This window comes from Cornus florida, unplaced genomic scaffold (genome assembly GCF_030987335.1).
Source record: "Cornus florida cultivar Cherokee Brave unplaced genomic scaffold, ASM3098733v1 CherokeeBrave_3.0.0_Hap2_Chr01, whole genome shotgun sequence".
NCBI classification, from domain to species: domain Eukaryota; kingdom Viridiplantae; phylum Streptophyta; class Magnoliopsida; order Cornales; family Cornaceae; genus Cornus; species Cornus florida.
The window spans coordinates 6,589,262-6,594,404 of NW_026775571.1; the positions used below are offsets into that span (position 1 = coordinate 6,589,262).

General features: G+C 33.7%; 1 long non-coding RNA gene across 2 annotated transcripts; it reads right to left on the reverse strand.

The window, feature by feature from the left end:
• Positions 1-630: 630 nt before the first annotated feature.
• Positions 631-4,663, reverse strand: LOC132285107 (uncharacterized). Of its 2 annotated transcripts, XR_009472458.1 has the most exons (3): positions 4,187-4,653; positions 1,866-2,383; positions 631-915 (listed from the first exon to the last, which is right to left on the reverse strand). It is a non-coding gene; the product is annotated as an uncharacterized LOC132285107 (long non-coding RNA). The 2 variants fall into 2 exon arrangements; XR_009472446.1 differs by having other exon boundaries at positions 631-2,383; positions 4,187-4,663.
• Positions 4,664-5,143: the final 480 nt, after the last annotated feature.

Here is a 5,143-nt window from a genome sequence, read left to right on the forward strand (position 1 = left end):
TTATGTCTTGTTTTGACACTGCATGTTGTTCTAGCATGGTTGGTAGAGATTGATGATAGGGCATTATCTCTTAGGGTCTGTCGTATCCCTTGGATGCATTCTTGTTTTGCAGAATTTCTTCCTTGGATAGGAGAAATTCATTTTGTAAGGACCCACTACAAGGAAAAAGGCTTTTAACAACATTTGATGCAAGTCGTTATAGGGTTTTCACGACATACATACGCATGCTCTTACTGAACAAGCCATGAAAAGTTTATATTATTCATGGTGTGCTTTACAAGCCATTAATGCTAAAATGTGACATCGTTAATACGCACTTCTTTAATAGCGTGATTTGAGAGTCGTCTATACATGCACTAATGACACGCAGAGCATGTTGTGTTTATGTTTACCCTTTTAACGACTCGCTAATATTTTTATTTTAACAGTATGCATCGCATGTCGTCAAAAAGGGCTTTTTAAAAAAAATAAAATAAAATAAAAAATAAAAAATTATATTGAATCCCTTTTCTTTCTAATGGAACTAAGAATCTGTCTTGCACCTGTTTTCAATATGACAAATGATACATGTCTTTAATTTGAAAAAATAAGGCGCACATCATATCATATAACCACAAACAACATAACATGTATTAATAAAAATAACAAAAATCCATTACTTTTCATTAAACCAATAACATAAGTCTAGTACCGTATCCCAAAAAAATATATATTAAAGCCACTATGAATATTAAAAAAGTTCCGAGCCATCCAATATGATGACGTCAATAAGGAATAAAAACTAAACCACTAAATTCGAGAAGAAATAATCAATCTTTTGCAAAATAAGAACATAACCATCAATTTTGAACATATATTAGTTCCCCCTTGTTCGTACAATATCTTAACGATAACAATCGATCATTCAATCACATTCTGTAATAAAAAAATATATATATATAAAGTTTAGTAATTTAATTGTGTCACATAACGAACACATTAAAAAGCCTTAAAGAAGTAGGGGGGAGGAAAAGGCGAAGGAGAGGAAGCTAGAAAAGGTTCCTTTTGGTCAATAAGCTCACATTTGATAAGAGATGAAAAGCAAAAAAAATTCTTTCATACTAACTATTTAGATGGATAGTACATGGTATTTAAGAAATTTGTAAGCCAATAATAAGACCAGCCATGTAGAATGAAACAGAATACTAAACAACAAACTTGTTTATAATTTCACCATAGCTAATATGAGGTTTGTAAGAAAAAACTAGGGGAAAGGCTATTGATGACTATTCAATCTCTTTCTTCCCCAACTACTAAATTACAAGGGTGATTTCTCCTTTATACATTCCTATATACTTCTGTTCTAATAAATCTATTACTCAAGGATCTATTAGATCTATGTGAAAAACATCAGCAAGTAGAACTATCATGTTTTACTTGAAAATTCAGATGGCATATATACGTATTTACATAATTTTAAATATTTATATTTCGACTTAATACTGTCTTAAAAATTTTGTTGGCCTTCTATTCATGAAAGTTCATGTGTTAAATGTTCTTTTTTGTTTCAATTCTAATAAGTTGTCTTTTACACATTTCAAACTAAATTTGCTTCTTGAGGTTCATCTGAATGTCAAGAGTTTAATCCACTCTAACACACACTTGAGGTCTATACATAAATTTGAAAACATTGATATCCGATCATTTAAGTCCAAACGTATTTTGCAAGTTCAGATATTACAGTAATACTGTTGCAAAAAGCGATGGAGAATAACAAGATGGAATAAAAAATTTCAATGGAAGGCTGAAAAAACTACAAGAATCAATTTTTATGCGCTTGATAATCAAGTGTCTTATTTATTCTAAGAGAAAAGCAGATAACATACATGCCCGATGTCGTATCCTACTGCAACATCCTCAGCAATCACTTTTGAAAGAGCAAAAGCATCCCCAAAGCCCAAATTCACTTCTTGACCAGCCAAGGGATGAATAGTGTGTGCTGAATCACCAATAAGAACTACATGCGTTGATGCATAGTAAAGATAATGGAAACACCATTCTTCCTGAAACCAACTTGACCACTTTCGGTGGAACTTTAAAACACTCACTGGTTGATGATGTCACATTTGCTCTAAGCCAAGAAAATAGGTCTCCACCACCAAATAACCGAGACTGAGGATGAGGGCCATGCCCATAATCTAAAGCATTATTTACAGATTTCACAAGATCATCCTCACTCATTAATTTGCATACAGGCTATTGCCATCACTCAATTCCAGCTTTGCTAAAGAACCATGACTGTTCATTATTGTCCTTGATGATGTACTGTCCACCCTGTTGGATGAAGAACTTGGAGAGAAAGCCATTGATATTAATCTAGAAGGATTGATCGTCTTCTGGAAATCTGTGTTTTGATTATATTTAATTCAGTTAAAAAACAATATCAATATTGCAATAACAAAATATAATTCAGTAATGGAAGAACTATGGGATCGTTATTGAAGTTTCAGCAAGTAAAAGTCAATGCAAGCTATGATATCGTACATTACAAAATTTTCTCACACACACAATTACCCAAAGCACAATACCTCAGTTAGGGAAGAATGATTATATCTCACTAATTATCTACCATAGAGTAACAAACTAAAAAAAAAAAAACTAATTGACTATGTACTACCATTGCAGAAACCTAGCACCATTGATAAGCAACGAGTATCAGGTCAATATCCAAAAGCAAACCTCTAATAATTACAGCCAACAGACCATAGGTAAGCAAAAAAATCATTTTTCATGCACCATTTTGCAATAATTTTTAACACTATCCAGTAAGATGTAATAATAGAAAGGCATTAATCAAGCACGAAAATAAAGTTCTTTATCACTGATGTGACTTCTATAAGATTGTCCAAAATGAGAAATGAGAGAGAGAGAGAGAGAGAGCAAGCAGAGTCGAGTGGAGTTTCAAGCCTCAATCATAGGAATGGAGTAGTACCAATAATTTCATTTTTTGTATTCATATTCACACAATATAATTAACTGGGCTTCTAAATCCAAACAGTTTTTATATATATAGTTCTTTGAAATTAAGGATATCAAATAGGATATAAGGCATTATTAAAGAGGAGGTACATGGAGTATGCGAAGAACTACAATCCCTCTCAAATATGCGCAGTAACTCAAATATCCAAGACTGAGAGCACTCTTAAACTCACTGGACAATAAGTGAAATTGATTGATGGTAAACACTAATAACTCCGAAATCTCACCATCAGATGCAATTATCTCATAATCTAACTCACAAAATCAAAATTGAAAAAGAAGTAGAAAGTAAATAAAACTCACAAAGACTCCAAGACATCGTTAGGCTGTTACAGCTTCGTCAAAACCAATACTCTGAATGGTAGTGTTCAATGATTGTATAGATTAGGGATGAGTCGCTAGATTAGGGAGAAGTTACTGAAGAATTGAAATACAAAGCTTCATCAATTCTCTTATACATGAGTTTTAACAAAAAAAATCAAGATAACCCATCTCAGTCACAATTATAGCTCTAACTAGAAAATTCAAAATATTGTAGCCCATTCACAATTTTCCAAAAGCTTTGTAAACACATAAATGGACACATGTATATCAAGCAGTTTCAAAACCTCAGCCCCAATGATCATTCAACACAAAATAATGTATGGGTATATATCAAATATTATCTCAAGCTTCATAGAATTTTCAACATGGCAACAAGATATATACATCATTTCAGTTTAAATTTCACAGCCCTATTTCATTTCAAAAACATAGTCACATAGATATATCTACACCAAAATCATCTCACAGTTTTTATGAATTCAAATACAGTCCAGAATTTTTGATACAACTCAAGGCTATATATATATATAATCTGAAATTTAAAGGCACAAGAAGTTACAATTTAATTCAATTCCATTTAGAATTTCCAATTCAATTCATCATCAACCTCAATTTCAAAAGTCAGAGACAAGCCTTCACAGAATTTTTTTTAGAAAAATTTTCTCAACCACATTCAATCGTCATAGTCCATTCTCCATTACCATAGCCCATCCTCCTTTTTCACATCACAGACTTATACATTGACAGCCCTAATAAACACAACCACAAATATATATAGGAAATTCTAAATTCCCATTCCAAAATCAAACTCCAAAAATCAAATTTTAGGTTGAAGAGAGCTTACCCGAGAGAAAGATCAGAAAAATGAGAGAGAGAGAGACTCGGCCTGAAATTTTTAGCTGGAAAAGACGACTGGAACTGGAACTGTCATGGCTGGCGGCGAGATCTAGTTTCTCTTTAGCCAAGAATTGGCCAGAGAAAGCGAGACCGAGAAGAGAGGACAGAGCAGTGGCGGCGACCAAGAGATTTGGACGGAGAAGCTTGCGGCAGAGGGGGTTCGAACAGAAAGTGAAGGCTTGGTGATGGTGTGAGGATGTGGGTTGATGGTGGTGGTGCCTCGGCGTGCGACATAGAGAGATAGAGATAAAGAGAGAGGCTAGGGTTTTTTCAGAGAGAGAACAAATGTAGGCACGAAGGTGAAACGGAGAAGAGAAGAAAAATAAAAAGAAAAAGCATATAGAATGGAGGAGAGGAAACGATGTAATGAAGTGTAAGCCAGATCATGTTTTAGTGGGCTAGTGGTGGCAAAGTTTTTTGTTTGTTTAAGTAGCTGAGGGAAATAGAGTTTTAAAAAAAATTTAGTCCACCTTTTACGATATAAAAAATAAGTTGTTACAGTAAAGAATGCAAGTCTTTAAAAGAAATTTGAATGGACAAACTAGTTTAAGCTGTGAATATAAGTATGTTTTAATATTTAATGATTTACTTTAAAAATAAATGTTAAATTAATACTTATAAAGACTTACGTTTTAAGCATGTCGTCAATTGCAGGTTATTAAAAGATTTTTTTCTTATAGTGACCCACGACGGGAACCTTCTTATCCTTTGTGTCGGTTTGGGTATTTCGAGACCTTAGTCTGATGGTTGATGCGAGTAAGGCTCATGTGAGCATATAATTGGGCCAGAGAGACACCATTTCATTTCCTTTTCCTTTGTGGTTTCACGACGTGGTCAGGGAGTGTTCGGGGTGTTGGTATCATCTCTTGGGGTTCAGTGGTGACCTTGATATGATGATGTCATT